Source organism: Dipodomys spectabilis, unplaced genomic scaffold, assembly GCF_019054845.1.
Source record: "Dipodomys spectabilis isolate Male_0828 unplaced genomic scaffold, ASM1905484v1 ptg000165l, whole genome shotgun sequence".
Classification (NCBI taxonomy): domain Eukaryota; kingdom Metazoa; phylum Chordata; class Mammalia; order Rodentia; family Heteromyidae; genus Dipodomys; species Dipodomys spectabilis.
This window is the reverse complement of record NW_024870842.1, coordinates 578,640-595,748: the sequence shown is the minus strand read 5'-3', so window position 1 is coordinate 595,748 and position 17,109 is coordinate 578,640.

Below are 17,109 nucleotides of genomic sequence, written 5' to 3'. Positions count from 1 at the left end.
CTTCAGCTCAAGGCGAGCGCTCTACCACTTGAGCTACAGCGCCACTTCTGGTTTTCTGGTGGTTTATTGGAGATAGGAGTCTCACGGTCTCTCCTGCCCGGGCTGGCTTTGAACTGCGATCCTCAGATCTCAGCCTCCTGAGTAGCTAGGATTACAGGCGTGAGCCACCAGCGCCCGGCGAGATACCCTGTTTTGACCTAGTTCTGAGCAAGCTCCTTCATGTGAGAGCCAGATACCTGCCTGAGGTATGGTCTCTATCCTGACCCATAACCATCTCCAGTGAGGGTGGGAGGAGCACTTCTCCCTTTCTTACTGTGTTAATAAAAGTTTGTGGATAGGGCTGGAAACATGACTCAAGTACTTGCCTAGAAAACACCAAGCCCTAAGATGCCATTCCCAGCACTGTCAAAAAAAAACAAAGAAAGAGGAAAGGAAGGAAGGAAGGAACGAAGGAAGGAAGGAAGGAAGGAAGGAAGAAAGAAAGGAAGGAAGGAAGGAAGGAAGGAAGGAAGGAAGGAAGGAAGGAAGGAAGGAAGGAAGGAGGGAAGAAGGGAAGAAGGGAGAGAGGGAGGGAGGGAGGGAGGGAGGGAGGAAGGGAAGGAGGGAGGGAAGGAGGAAGGGAAGGAGAAAAAAAGAGAAAAGGAAAGAGTAAGTTCAGCTTCCCAGTAGCCATAGCTGGCTTATACCTAAGTCCAGTCCTAACTTAACCAGTCCACAAATGTGCAGAAATATCTGGTTAGATCTGATATGTGATGCATAACCAACCTTAGAGTGCAAAAGAGGTATCTCTCAATCCAAATCATATGGTCAAAGAATGGGGAAAAGATCACAGAAACCACTGACCAAAGCAGTACTATCTGTCTCTGACTCTGCAGCTCCAAGTAAGGTACAAGTTAGTCCATAAGGGCTGGGAAGGTGGCTCAGTGGTAGAGTGCTTGCCTTGCATGCATGAGGCTCTGGGTTCTACTCCTCAGCACCACTTAAGCAGAAAAAGCCAGAAGTGTCACTGTGGCTCAAGTGGTAGAGCACTCACCTTGAGCTGAAGAGCTGAGGGACAGCGCCCAGGCACCAGAGTTCAGGCCCCACGACCGACAAAAAAAAAAACAACAAAAACAAAACAAAACAAAACAAAAAAAAACAGGAGTGACAAAACACACATCCTCATTTTACTTGAGGAGGAAGCTGAGTCCCGAAGAGGCTACGCAGGGAGATATGACAGAACCAGAAAGCCCTGCCCAGTCCCCACTTCTGGGTGTCCAAGAATAGGGTCGGTAGACCCCCCACTGTAGAGACCCTGCCCTGCCCTCTCATCTCCCCAGAGCAAAATTCTTCTTCACGCTCTTTTTTGTTTGTTTGTGGTTTTATTTTTTGTTCTTTGGGGGGTTTTTGGCATTCGACATGGGGCTTGAACTCTGGGCTTGTGCACTGTCCCTGAGCAATTCAGCTCAAGGCTAGCACTCTACCGCTTAAGCCACAGTACCACTTCCAGTTTTCTGGCGATTAACTGGAGATAGGAGTTTCATGGACTTTCCTGCCTGGGCTGGCTTTGAACTGTGTTTCTCAGATCTCAGCCTCCTGAGTACCTAGGATTACAAGCGTAAGCCACTGGCACCCGGATTTATTCTCTTTTTAAAAGTCAATGAGGCAGGGTGCCAGTGGCTCACACCTGAAATCCTAGCTACTCAGGAGGCTGAGATCTGAGGATCACAGTTCAAAGCCAACCTGGGCAGGAAAGCCCGTGGGACTCTTTTCTCCAATTAATCACCGGAAAACCGGAAGTAGAGCTGTGGCTCAAGCGCTAGAGCACTAGCCTTGAGCTGAAGAGCTGAGGGACAGCGTCCAGGCCCAGAGTTTAGGCCCCACAGCCGTCAATGCATCAACATGCTCATTGTGACACTGGGCCTATATGCAGCATGCATGGAGTCACCCTGTATTATTTCTTACCACTGCATTTGAGTCTGAAATCTACACAGTAAAAACTTCCAATTAAGCTGGGCACCATTTGTTCAAGCTTGTAATCCTAGCTACTCAGGAGGCTGAGATCTGAGGATCTCAAGCAAGAATGTGAGGCCCTGAGTTCCAACTCCAATATCATCACACACAAACACACACAAATAAACAAACAAACACACTTCTAACTAAAGCCAGGCATCTCACATCTCTGATCCCAACTACTGAGGAGGATGAGATCTGGAGGATATTTTCTGCCAACCAGAGCAGAAAAATCCCTGAGATTCCATCTCCAAAATAGCCAACTAATAGAAAAATTGGAGATATGGCTCAAATGGTAGAGCACTAGCTGAGCAAGCAAGCTGAGTGTGAGGTCCTGAGTTCAAACCCAGTACCACCAAAACAAACAAAAGACTTGCAGTTTAGAAACTATTAAAAACTTTCAAAATGACATGCAATTGTATATCTAGCCAGGGCAAGCTGTGGTTAACCCTCAAACCGTTCTTTGTATCAAACAGAAATGTAGAAAAATAAATTGTGGGGTGGTTTTTTTTTTTTGTCAGTTGTAGGGCTGTGTGCTGCCCCTGAGTTCTACTTTTGTTCGAGACTAGCACTCTACCACTTTGAACTACAGCTCCACTTCTGGTTTTCTGGTGATTAACTGGAAATAAGAATCCCATGGGCTTTCTTGCTGGTGCTAGCTTTGAACCTTGATCCTCAGATCTCAGCCTCCTTAGTAGCTAGGATTACAGGTGTGAGCTACCAGCACTCAACAGAAAAGTGTGTGTGTGTGTGTGTGTGAGTGTGTGTGTGTGTGTATGTGTGTGCCAGTCCTCAGGCTTGAACTCAAGGCCTGGGCAGTGTCCTTGAGCGGCTAGCACTCTACCACTTGAGCTGCAGCTCCATTTCTGGCTTTTTGTTAGTTAATTGGAGATGAGAGTCTCACAGACTTTCCTGCTTTATCTGGCTTTGAACTATGATCCTCAGATCTCAGCCTCTTGAGTAGCTAGGATTATAGGCATGAACCACCAGTATCTGTCTAGAAAAATAATGTGTAAGTATTAAAATATATACTAGGGAAGGTGTCCTTACTCAAAAACAAAATAAACACCTTTCTAGGTAAGGTCACAAGTGGAGCAGACCAGCCCAGTGCTAAGGGGATGGGGTGGGTGTGGCCCTGAGTGGTAGATCCACTGCCCCCTGGGACTGGGGTAGGAATGGGAGACAGGTCCTGCATGGCACAGGACACTCCCCTATTAAGAGCGTGTGCAGAGCCAGCTGGCCACGTGAAAAGGGGCTGGGGCAGCTTCTCACCGGTGAAAGGCCATAATTCAATATGCCTAGGGCTGGTGCCAAACATAGTGCTGACCTTGTAGCTGGAGCAGAGCGTAGTGACTGGTTCTAACAGCCTCTGGGGGTGACCAGCAGAGGGACTGCCCTAAACCTCCATGGAGGAGCCAGAGCTGGAGAGCTGGGTTGAGCTGGCCACCTGGGGGAGGGAAGCAGAGGAATTTCCCTTTGTCCCCCGCCCCTGACTCTTTTGCCCTTGGCCTTGGTTTCTGCTCTTCTCCAGGGGGATAAGACGCATCCCCCAGCAGAGCCAGTAGTCCTGCCCTTCGGGGTGAAGAAGGAGAAAGGTTGTTCTGTCATTTCCCAGGATGCCTCTGGACATCTTCTTCTGAGGACTCCATTAGCAAAGGGTGTGCAAAGGTCCTCGACATCTCCAAACAGCTATTTTTCTCTGCCTGTTAATGGGCCTGGCCCTGCTGCCCTGGGAACTCAAAGGCCTCAGAGTATTTATTATGTCAGGAAGGGTGTAAAAGAGCCATCTCCCAACTCCTGGAGGCTCCCACACCTCCTTAGGGTTAGCTTCATTTGTATTGTGTGCCCCAAATACATTTGACCTTAAGACATAAAGAATCAAGGTTGGAGTTTTGTCCTCACTTGAATAAGAAGCAAGCTTAAGAACAGAGAGGTCAGGAACGTCCCTGAGATCACACAGCCAGTTAAAGTTGAAGTTTATGGCCAGAGCCAAATTTTTCCAGGTATGCTTTTCCTACCGCTCAAGGCCTCCTGTTGACATTTTGGATGTAGATTAACAAAGAGAATGCTACAGCACATTTACCTTAGATTCCAGCGAAAGAAATCAACATCATGTCATGGTGAGGTAATACGTTGGTTTCATTCTACTCAGTCCAATTCCAAGATTCAGACCAATATTATCTCATGTTTATAAAAGTCACTGGCTATGAATTAAGAGATGACCTTGTACATAACCATCCGACATCTTCATTTCTAAGGAAAGTGAGTTTCAGTGAGAAGAGCGGATTTGTCCGTGGTAACGTCAGGAGGTCACAAGCCCCAGGCAGCAGTGACCTAGCTCTCTTCTCCACCTCCTCGCTGGCCACGGCCTGAGCAAACGTCCCCACACTCGGGCACTGAGTTCCCTGGTACCCATCCATCACCTAATTCATCTTCAGAGAAGGGCATGAAGCTGAGAGACATCAAGTTACCAGAGGCCATGCAGCTGGGTGGCCCAGGTCTACAGCAGGAGGGTTCACCTCAGCCGCCACTTTCCCCACACCATGCAATCCCTGGCCCACTCAGGGCCATTTAAGGGACACAGGAACTGTTTTTACAGGTAATGATTTCCCTTCCATGGGATGCTACCATTTCCTGCCCAGCTGCTGTTCAGCTACACTCAGCAACTCTGACAGTCAGCATCTTCTGTGAAGTGGACATTATAGCAGCACCTCCTTTGAAGGGCTATTGTATATGATGAATTAAAGTACACAGATCACCTAGCCATTTCTGGGCTACAGAAGGTGCTCAATATACCCTCATTTTCTGGTGTGGTGTGGTAGTGGTGGTTAGTGGTGGTGGTGGCAACCATCTTCAAGATGACATCCAATGGTCCTTACCTTCTGAGATTCACGTTGTGAGGTGTTCTTATGTTCTTCTCCCAAACTGGACCACATTCAGTCTGTGTGACCAAAGGAACATAGCAAAAGGGATATATTCTGTTCCCCAGATATCATCTGATTATCTGAATTATCTGAGCATCAACCTCTGTCTGTCTGCCTCTCCCCTCCTTACCTTCCCCCGGCCCCGACCCCCTCTCCTATCACACCAGCCAAATTGTCAATGGTTCTGTGGAGAGGACCATGTATCATCGAATTGAATTGTTTGGGGTTGGAAGTTTGTAGGAGCTGAGGCTTACTACAAGCACAGGAATGTGCCTAGATGGGCCCTCCTACCCCAAGCTAGCATTGGAACCCGTCCACCTGACAGCTACACACAGCTACACACAGCTACACACAGCTCCCTGAGGCGCCTTGAGCCTCAGTCACTCAAATCCAACCCTCCTGCATTCCAGACCCTCAGAAGCCATAGGCAAGCATAACTACTCCTTGTTTTAAGATGTTGAGTCTTGAAATTCCCTCTTACATAGAAACAGACAACTCATCCACCCTCACTCTGCTTGGGGAGTAGCAAGGAGGGGGAGATGACAAGCCTTGGGGTGGGAGGCTCTGGCTTAGCCCAGAGTTGCTGTAGGCCTAGCCAAGTTACTTGGAAGACCTGAAACTACTTGATTAAGATTTGTCCCACTTAACCCATCGTGTACAACCTCCCCTTCGCTGCATCACTGGCTTTCTGCATTTAGAAGCTGCTTTTAATTGTCTTTGAACAAAACCCGTTCCAAGCCATCAGGCAACAAAAACAAAGGTGTTTGCTATGGGGGGAATAAAAGCATTCTCTTTGTTTACATGTCAGCCTGGGAAAACAACATGAAAGCATTTTGCAAGCTTTCTTGAATTTAGTCTTGTATTTTGATATTTTTTAAGTGTAAATGAGCATCTGAAGCCCAAACCTTGGGGTAGAAAGGAAATTTAATTAGAATGTGGGGCGTTTTACATAAATTTATTTCTGCTATTTTCTTAGGCTGACAGGATCACCCATCTGCTTAAAATATAATTGAGTGGGGAAGTGAGAAGGGGGGGGAAAGACATAGGCTGAAAACTTAATTCCAAACCAGCGGGCAGGCACGGGGAGGGATAAATGCTGACTTTGACTTTGAACCGGGGGCTCTTTGTAAGCCTGAAGTAACTCCTGTATTAATCAGAAGATGGAATTGGGCTGGGAATGTGAATTAGTGGTAGAGGGCTTGCCTAGCATGCAGCACTGGGTTTGATTCCTCAGTACCATATAAACATAAAAAGTCAAGTGGCGCTGTGGCTCAAGTGGTAGAGTGCTAGCCCTGAGCAAATGAAGCTTAGGGATAGTGCCCAGGCCCTGAGTTCAGTCCCAGGACTGGCACCAAAAACAAAACAGACTAAGAAGGAGGAAAAAGAGAAGAAGGGGGGAGGGGGAGGGGGAGGAGAAGGGGGAGGGAGAACCGTCAGCTCCAGGCAGTGGTCACCTGGCAGAATGGTCACAAACATTCTGGTCTCTAATCTTGGGCCTTTTGAGAGCAAGGCAGTGTGACAGTTGCTTTTCCTTCTCTCCTTTAAAATTGTACAGGATCACAAAACTTTCCTTAGCCAATGAAATGTGAGGAAAAATGACATGGGTCACTTGAAGAGCCACAACAAGGTGTCATTCCTTTTGCTGTAGAGATGTCACTAGGGTCAGTCTGTTTCTCCTATCCTTGATGAACAGAATATCCCAAGTACAGCTTGGCACTGGTGGGTGGCTCACACCTAGAATCCTAGCTACTCAGAAGGCTGAGATCTGAGGATCCCAATTCAAAGCCAGCCTAAGCAGAAAAGTCTGTGAGACTCTTATCTTCAATTAACAAGCAAAAGGCTAGAAGTAAAGGTCTGACTCAAGTGGTAGAACACTAGCCTGAGCAAAACTGCTAAGTGACAGTGCATTCAGCCCCTGAGTTCAGACACATTATCAGCACACACAAAAAAGAACATCCTAGCTACCCACACTAACATAGAAGAAGAGCAATAAACACATTTTTGTTGAATTAAATCAATGAAATTTGATGAAGGAATGTTTGTTCCAGTGCATAATCTAGTTTATTTGACTGATATAGGGATAATCAAGTTTTATCCCTTCATTTACTAAAACTAGCACCACACTTAGGACCATCAACCACCAATATTTTGTAAGAAACACCTGTTGAACAAATAAATAATCATAATAATTACTATTAGCGCATCATTGGTATTTAGCAAGTGCCTTGTATACTTCTGTTTCATTCTTTCAACAACTTTTGGTAGCCAAGTATGGTGTTTCACACCTGCTATCCTAGCATTCAGGAAACTGAAGCAGAAGGATTACAAATTTGAGCAGCCTAAGCTACATAATTATACAAACACACGCAACAAAAAAATTTTAAACCTGTGGTGAATGCTTGCAAATGAGAAACATGGGGTGTAAAGAGTTAAGTCATTTTCTGTGTATAAACAATAATTTGCACAACCATCCTATAAACCCGGTTTTTCATGGAGTCTACAGTTGGTGTCCTTACCCATTATATTATGCTGCCATTAAACATGTGAATGAATAAATGAGAATAAAAATGAAATGTTTGTCCCTGGTGATTACAAGAGAACAGTGGGAGACTGGAATGCACAAACAGCTATAATTCATAGTAATTCTGAACCTGGCAGAGATGGGAAGATACTGCCAAGCAGGTGACATTTGAGCTGGGTATTGAAGAAAAAGCTCAGAAAACCTAACAGGCAAGGAAGAAAGGGCATTCATGACTGAGAAAATAGCATACCAAAGTGCTTGATGGCAGAGCCACCAGCAGAAAATGAGCCACATTGCAGTAATGAGAAATCTTCGTTATTTCCTCTATTTGTAACTGGGCCAAAAAAAGTCCTCAGTAGTGACAAGGTAGCCAGGAGTGGGAGGAAAAGGGCAGACTCCTTCCTGACTGCCTGCCTTTTAAAGATATTGTCCACACTCAAATGTTTATCAAGCTGGACCACCAAGCTGGCACAGTGTTGACCCTGGGCTTTAACAGTGAGTAGCTGGCAATTGAAGACCAACCCGACAACTTGATCAGCCAGTCTGAACTAAAGATAAGCCACACAGACCAGCACAGGATCAAGACAAAATCCCAGCAAGATGATTGACCTTTGGGAGGATTTTGAACAAGCAGACAAATCCCTAAGGCAGAAATCCACCCTCCCTTGCCAGTATCTGTCCTAGTGGACAGCCAACTAAATAATAGGGAGTTGTTTCCATGGACCTTGCAGTGTCCAAGAGAAGCTGGGAGCAACTGCTTTATCCAAAGACACCCTTGTGTGCGTCATCTGTCCTGGCCTCTGGGTGCTTTTCTCATTATTGTATGAGCTCAGGAACTTGTCTCGAGTTCCCAGTGGCACAACTACAGCAGCCGTGGTGCTTGAGGGCTGGCTGAAAGGGCTTCTGCAGCTTGCCAGAGGATCAAGTTTCCCCAGAGCTGAGAAGGTTTGGCTTTGCTTCAAAGGCCACTAAATTCCTGCCAGAATTAAGGGTAAAACCTTTAACTCGGTGTGCAGAAGATTGGGCCAGCAGATACCACCTGTCTACTGTCACTCTTGGCTGCCCCGCCCCAGCTTCCAGGGTACATAGGAACAGTTCCAGCATGTTCTTCCTGACCACTGAGGGTCAGATAAGGTGGGCTTCAGTCTGCATCAGCCCAACCCAAAGTTCAAAGTTTCCTGACCCCTCATTGACTGAACTTACCCTGCAGAAGTAGAGTGACCTGCCAACAATCAGTTCATCAAAAGCCAACTGAAAGAATAGCCAATTTTCTAAAGTGCCAATGAACAGGAAGACAATTTACTAAATTAGTACTTTATTTTAGATGCCTCTCACCTCTGTCTTTACCCTTTGAGTATCTTTCTCACAATTTCTATCAAAATGATCAACAGAATTGAACCCTGGTCATTGGGCGAATTGATTCCCAGTTAAACAGTTATTATTATCCCTGGCACATGTGGAGTTCCCAGGAGCTCAAGTCAGTCAGACAGCACATGTTAGAATTCCTCAATATGAGCTGGGAATGTTGGTGCTATAATCCCAGTGACTGGGGGGAAAGCAGTAGGAAGAAGATCAAAATCCAAGGCCTATACTGGAACAAAAAAAAAAAAAATAAGACCCTGTCTGAAAAAATAAAACTAAACAAAAAAATGAGTAGTATAGCTCAAGTGGTAGCACATCTGTCTAGCAAGAGCCAAGCCCTGAGTTTAAGCCCCAGTACCACGAAAAGAAAGAAAAAGGATGGCACTGGTGGTTCATGCTTGTAATCCTAGCTACTAAGAAGCCTGAGATCTAAAGATCGAGATTCAAAGCCAGGCCAGGCAGGAAAGTCCATGAGACTCGGATCTCCAATTAACCACCTGAATACCAGAAGTAGAGCTGTGGCTCAAAGTGGTACAGCACTAGCCTTGAGCAAAAAAAAAAGTTCCCAGGATAGTGCCCAGGCCCTGAGTTCAAACCCCATGACGTGACTGGCAAAAGAAAAGAAAAGAGAAAAGGAGAGTTCAGGCATGGTTCAGGCATAAAAATAATATTGGGGAGAGAGCAAACTGCTGGCCCAAACAAAATGGAGGGTATAAGGGGTGCAGGAAAGGGAACTAATGATGGAGGCTGATGATATAGGGAGAGGATGGAGGAGTAGATGTGGCCACAGCATTGACCTAAAAGCCTGGAAGACCACCCAGTAACCCCAGATGTCCCCAGTGCCTCCAAGTACCCCAGTTACCTGGGTTACAAGTACTGGCCGGGGCTTCTAGGGAGGGGCATGTGCTTACTTACAGAGGGACAACAGAGGAAAGGGGGCCATTTTCCCCAGGCAAATCTAATAGGCAGGAGGGAAGGGAGGAAGGAGAAGCCTCAGCAGAAGGCTGGTGTCTCAATATGGGAGAGGCGGCACCAACACCCCCAAACAGGGGACCAGCCTCAGTACTCAGGATGAGAAAGAAGCTTTAATGTTGAAAACCTGCCAGCTGTTTGTTTATCTGACTTGGGGCACTTTCTGTGACCTCTCTTAGAAGTCATTAGGAAAGACCAGGTTCTTGGCAGGTGTGTGTGATAAGTGACATGTTTAAAAAAAAAACACCTTGCGTAAATCAGATATTGCCATAAAGTGAAAATTGAAGCTACAAACTGTATACTTATTTCAGCAGTGTCTGATGGATGAGGTAGTGTTGACACCACGTAAAAGGTGATGCGAAAAACAGAAAGTTACACTTTATGTAACTTATATGTAAAATATTCTTTTCCAAATAGTAGTAATACAATCTTTTTTACTTTTTTTAATGGATTGATACTGGGGCTCGAACTCAGGGTCAGGGCACTGTCCCTTCCTTTTTTCACTTAGGGCTTTTTCACTCTATCTCTTGAGCCACAGCTCCACTTCTGGCTTTTTGTTAGTTAATTGGAGAATCTTGGGGACTTTTCTGCCTAGGCTGGCTTCAAACCTCAATGCTCACATCTCAGCCTCCTGAATAGCGAGGCTTAGAGCTAGGCCTACCGGCATGAGCCACTAGCGCCTCAACCACAGAATTCTGCAGCAAACTAAGAAGATCCTAAGACTATCCTCCAAGCCCTTTCCTTTTACAAATGAGAAGACTAGAATGACTTCTGTCCAAGGTCACGGGAAGAGCTGTTGAAGGGCAGTGTTCTGATTGATACAGGCCACTGTCTGTACAAAGTCTGTGGAGTCGGAAGGTGTGCTTAAGCCACCCTCCCCATGTGCAAGGTCACTCTGGAGAGACACAAACAGGATGTATAGGTTCCTGCCATCAAGGCGCTGGTATGTAGCCACGATGGAAACCCCAGGCCTGCACCCTGTCCCAGCTGCGTTCTCGCTGAGTGATCCTAGGCAAGTCACTTCATTTCACTGAGGTCTGGGGGGTTTTTTTAGTCTGAAAAATGAAGCCAACTATACCTATTTATCTCACAAGGACATCAGACAGAATTAAATGAGACATAATTACTGGGGCCTTAATGACATTTGCTATCTTTTATGGTGGTGGTAGTAGTGGTCATGGGGCTTGAATTCAGGGCCTGGTGCTGCCCCTGAGCTGTTTTGCTCAAAACTAGTGCTCCACCACTTTGAGCCATAGTGCCACTTCTGGTTTGGGGGTGGTTAATTGGAGATAAGAATCTCATGGAATTTTCTACCTGGCTGGCTTTGAACCACATCCCTCAGATCTCAGCCTCCTGAGCAGCTTGGATTACAGCCGCCAGCACCCAGCTTGATATCATTAAAGGAGGCTGTTTACATAAAGACACCATATCCCTAACAGGTTCTACAAAGGGCCAGCATCACAGACAGAGTACTGTCATGTGACAAAGAACTTCAAAACTGTGGCTTTTTCTGAAGATCACCTGTCCTTAGAGCATTGCCCAGATGTGCCCCTGTGTGGGACTTGTGCAGTCCTGCGACCCCCCCCATGACATGATGGTTCTGTCCCCACATTAGAGTTGCCCCCAGTTTTACAGGCCTTCTGATTTCAGAATTTGAAATCTGGAGATTTCAATGGTCCATGTGGTTACCTCTGAAACTGCCAGCCCTAATCTCATCTCCCAGCACATAAGCTGCCCAAGAGCTAGGATGTCCTGGTCTTTCAACAAATATTTACAAGACCTTACTTACAGCAGAGTCAGAACTAAGCACTGCCAATGCCAGTGCACAGGGGGACTAAGCCCACAAATTCCTCTTTAATGGTTGATATCTGTCGCTAAGAAGTAGAAATATAGGGGGGGAAAGGAGAGGTGGGGAAAAAAATACCAAGATAATGTCAGGTGGTGGCAGGAAATGTGAAAGAAATTAGTACAACTGGTTGGTTTCCTGACAGGGGCATGTTGAGAGTGGTGCTCAGCTGGTTCTCACAGATGCTGTTTAAGTTGTGAATGATTCACATCTGTTTGGATTACCCAGTGATTGTGCCAGTCCTGTTGACAGAAATGTTTAATGCCATCCCTGGTGTGTGGTACATCATTCATCAAGGAAATATTCTCTCTCTCTCTCTCTCTCTCTCTCTCTCTCTCTCTCTCTCTCTCTCTCTCTCTCTCTCTCTCTCTCTCTCTCCCTCCCTCCCTCTCCCTCCCCCCCTCTCTGTTTGGGTTTTAGTGGTGGTGCTTACTTGTAATCCCAGCACTCAGGGGGCTAAGAAGAAGGATCATTCTAGACTAGGATAGGCTCCAGAGCAAGTTCTAGGTCAACCTGGACTACATAATGAGACACTGTCTCAAACTAACAATTGAGAAGGGCCTTGCTATACAAGCTAGGCTAACCAAACCTGCAATCCTCCCTACAGCTTCCTAAGTGCTGGGATTACAGGCATGCATCACTATACTCAGCAAGGTAAGCATCTTTAACAGTACAGTTTGGGGGCAAGATCTAAACAGGTCAGCTGTGAGTAGATCTAAAAATAACAGTGTTCCTGGAGACAAGCTCATCACATTTCAAAAACTTGTGGCAGAAATGAGCTTGAGGTAAGAATGAACCAGAAAGCCTGCTGGCATGACTAAAACATAGGAATTACTCAGGCCAGAGTGGTGAGCAGGGGAAAGACCAAACAACAGAGTCAGAGGAACCATCTCTGGGATTTGGGTTCTTTTAAGAGCATCATGGCTGCTTCTATAGAGAGGCACGAGTATATCTTCCTTGCCTGGAATAGAAACTGTCTAATAGTAGATGTGAATAAGCAACTCAAAGAATGAATTGTCTCCATTGCTGAGTGAATTCCTCACATGAATTTAGCTCCCTTTAGTTCCTCTGGGCAAAGGTAAAGAGTTCTCAGAGACTTTTGCTGCCACTGGCACTAGAGCTGTTTCAATGAGCACCAGTTAGAGGAAGAGGTCTAGGCAAGCTCAGGACTGTGCACACCAGAGACCATAGACAGGGCTCTTGCTCTGCTCCAGGCAGAAGTGGATATCTTAGAGCTTTGTCACTCACAGACCTCAGCACGTAGACTTCTGTGTGGAGGCGCCGAGGCATAAAGTCTCACTGTTTTGGCAGGATAATTTGGCTGTCATTCAGAAAAAGGACTTGTGTACAGGTGCCATTAGCACCTGTGATTTTAAAGTCTAGGATTTGAATGTGGTTTTCTCATTCTGTAGATTTTATTTTTCATCTTCAAAAGTGTTTTCCATTGTTCCTCTCCCTATTCTCTAGTAGTTATACAGTCTCGAGGGAAGGCCCTCTGGTTAGGTGGGGAGCAGATCTGAGGCTGCTGAGACATGCCCAGACCCTACCCTGAGGCTTCCGTGGTCTCTAGAGTCATAGGTGGGAAGCCTAACCTAGCACTCTCCCCTTTGCTCCCCTAAGACACCTTGATTTTTCCCAAATATGTGTGTAGCTGGGCATTTCACTCTACACGGGGATAAACTCAATGGCTTTACAGGTAATCCCAAACTGGACACTAATGTCTCATACCTATAATCCTAGCTACTCGGGAGGCTGAGATCTGAAGATCACAGTTCAAAGCCAGCCTGGGCAGGAAAGTCCATAAGACTCTCATCTCCAACTAACCTCCAGAAAAGAAAAGAAATTAGAAGTGGCACTGAGGCTCAAAGTGGAAGAGCACTAGCCTTGAGCAAAAAAACTCAGGCCAGAGCTCAGGCCCAAGTCCCATGGATCAACACTGACACAAAGAAAAAGAAAAAGAGAAAGTAATCCCAAGCGTCTTGCAATAATTGGCTCAGAAACAGTCTGTGATCAAATGGAGTCAATGACAAAAGAGAAGCTGGGAAAGACCTTGTTTAACAAGTGGTTACTGTGAACTTACCCTGTTCTAGGCATTGCATTTACTGCTAAGAATAAAGAATACAAAAGAAGGAAAAGAAAAAAGTGAAGGAAGAAAGAAGGGCAAAAGGATGAAAGAGAAAGGAGGGAAGGAAGAAGGAAATGGATCATTAGCTTTGTGAGAACAGACAGGCCATAAATAAAATCAGTCATAAAATATGAATATTGGATAAGGATGAGTGAAATAAGGGCTATATTACAGAGAATGGGAAAGGGAAGCACAAGGGCTGCGTGCATTTGTTTGTTCTGTTTTGTTATGTTTGTTTTACTGTCCTGTGGATTGAACTCAGGGCCTGGCCACTGACCTTAAGCTTCTTCTATTCAAGGCCAGCACTCTACCACTTGAACTCAGTGCCACTTTGGGTTTTGGTCTTTTCTGTGTAGTTTATTGACGATAAGAGTCTCATGAACTTTCCTGCCTTGGCTGTCTTTGAACTATGATCCTCAGACCTCAGTCTCCTGAGTAGCTAGGATGACAGGCATGAGCCACTGGCACCCAGCCCTTGAACTGCTTTTTTTTTTTTTTTTTTTTTTTTTGCCAGTCCTTGGGCTTGAACTCAGGGCCTGGATGCTGTCCTTGGGCTTCTTTTTCCTCAAGGCTAACACTCTACTACTGAGCCTTAGTGCCACTTCCAGCTTTTTATGTGATTAATTGGAGATGAGTCTCATAGACTTTTCTGCCCAGGCTGGCTTCAAACCATGATCCTCAGATCTCAGCCTCCTGAGTAGCTAGGATTACAGGCGTGAGCCACTGGTGCCTGGCTGGACTGCATTTTTTAAGCAGGGTTGAAGGAGGACTCCTTGAGGGAAGTGAGTTTTTAAGGAGATCCCTCAGCACAGGACCCTGAAGTGGGATGATCTTTCCTCTAGGAGCAGCAAAGAGGCTAGTAGAAGAGGCAGGGAGACAAGTACAGAGTGGACAGCACCACAGCACAGCAGAACAGCAGATACTGCCACACTTTCAAGTCTAGTAAGGACCCTTCATACAGGAAACACTAAGGATCACCAATAGAACCATGAGTGTCAGGACTCAACTTCATTTTAACAGATTCTCTTGAGTTGCTGTTGGGGACCAGGCAAAGAGGAAGCAAGAAAAAGAACTGAAAGAGCCTTCCTTCCTTCCTCTGTCTTCTGGGAGAACTTACAAAAAGTCACCTATTGAAGGGGCTCACACCTCTAATCCTAGCTACTCAGCAGGCGGAGATCTGAGGATCACAGTTTGAAGCCAGCCCAGGCAAGAAAGTCAGTGAGACTCTGATCTCCAATCTCACTACCAAAAAGGTGAATGTGGAGCTGTGGCTCAAGTGATAGACTGCTGGCCTTGAGCAATAAGGCTTAGGGACAGTATCTAGGCCCAAAATTCAAGCCCTAGGATTGGCACAGAAACACACACACACACACACACACACACACACACAAGTCTCCTATGATGAGGTATCCTGAGGAGTACATGTAAGATGCAAGAACTTCAGCCTTTTCACACCAACCTGAAAAGTAAGCCACTCCATGAAAGAGATAGAGCCAAGGGACTAAAGAGTTAATAACATGTCTTTGTGTGTGTGTGTGTGTGTGTGTGTGAGAGAGAGAGAGAGAGAAATCTGTATATTACATTGGACAAAGGATTAAAAATAGATTTTCTGCCAGAGACTGGTGGTTTACACCTGTAATCCTAACTACTAAGGAGAACTGAGATTTAAGGATCAAATTCAAAGCCAACTAAAGGAGGACAATTAACCACCAAAAAGCCAGAAGTGGCAGAACTCTAGCCCCACACCTATAATCCTAGAACTATGGAGGCTAAAGCAGAAGGATCTCAAATTTAAGGCCAACCTAGCTATATAGCAAGTTCAAAATCAACCTGGGATACATAGCAAGACATTGTCCTTTTTTTTCAGTTTTTGTTTTTTGTTTTTGCTGTCCTGTGGCTTGAACTCAGGGCGTGGTTATTGTCCCTGAGTTTCTTTGCTCAAAGCTACAGCTCTACTACTTGAGCCACAGCTCTACTTTTGGCTCTTTTTTTGGTGATTAATTGGAGATTAGAGTCTCATGGACTTTCCTGGCTGGGCTTGCTTCATACCACAGTCCTCTAATCTTAGTCTCCTGAGTAGCTAGGATTACAAGCATGAGGCACAGCATCTGGAAAGACATTGACTTTTTTAAAAATGAGTTTTTATCAGGCACTGATGGTTCACATCTGTAATCCTGGCTACTCAGGAGGCTGAAATCTGAGGAATACAGTTTGAAGCTAGCTCTGGGAAAGAAAATCCATGAGACTCTTACTTCCAATTACCACTAAAAAGCAGAAATTGAAGATATAGCTCAAGTGGAAGAGCACAAAAAAGCCAAGTAAGAGCACAAGGCCCTGAATTCAAGCCCCAGTACTGGAATGTGCACACATGTGTGTGCATGGGCACGCGCGCACACACACACACACACACAAATGAATGTTCTTTAATAAAACCAATGTAGTAGTAATTTACTGATCCTTTCTGAGTTTCAGTTTAACCTTCCATAAAACAATGTTTCCCAAAGAAAGCTACCATAAATCACAGACCTATGGATTCTCAGAGCGTCTGTGATTTATGGTAGCTTTCTTTGGTGTTACTCTGATTTGAATGTTTGAGTCCCTCCAAAATTTATATGGAATCTATATTCCCAAGTAGTCATATTAAGAAGGGAGAGTATGCAGCTCATATGCTAAGCATAAGTACAGTCCCAGGATTTGGTCTCCAGTACCAAAAAAGGAAGGAGGAGGAGGAGGAAGAGGGTGGGTGGGAGGAAAGAGAAAGGAAGGAAAAGAGAGGGGGAGAAGGAGGAAGAAAAGGATTGTTGCCCTTTTTGATCTTCCCCCATTCAAAAACAGCAGCAAGCCACTACCTTGGGAGTAAAGAATGATCTCTTAGCAGATACCAAATATGCCAGAATCTTCTTATTCATGGACCTCCTGGCCTCCCGAACTATAAGAAATAAACATCTGTTGTTTATAAATTATATAGTTTACATATTTTGTTAAGTCAGCCAACACCAAGTAAAACGGGTATGAATTTCTAATTTTCTGTAACAGTGAACCAGAGGCCATCAAATCCTCTCCAGATTTTTCAAAGACAAAATCATAGCTCATGACAAGTAGATTTGGCAACAAATGAGTCAAATTACATTTTTCCCACAAGCACAGTTTAAAAATGTTAATGATGTAATTATCCCATAACAAAGATAATAGTTTCTTCTCAATATCACCTTCTAATTTCCAACTTCTCCATGTTTTCACTTCATACATTCTTTCATGGAAGTGCTATAGCAGAAAGTGTAGTCTACCTAATCCGAATCAGATTTGCATAATACTCCCTTCTTTCTAATTCAAATAATTCTTTCTTTCTTTCTTTCTTCCTCTCTCT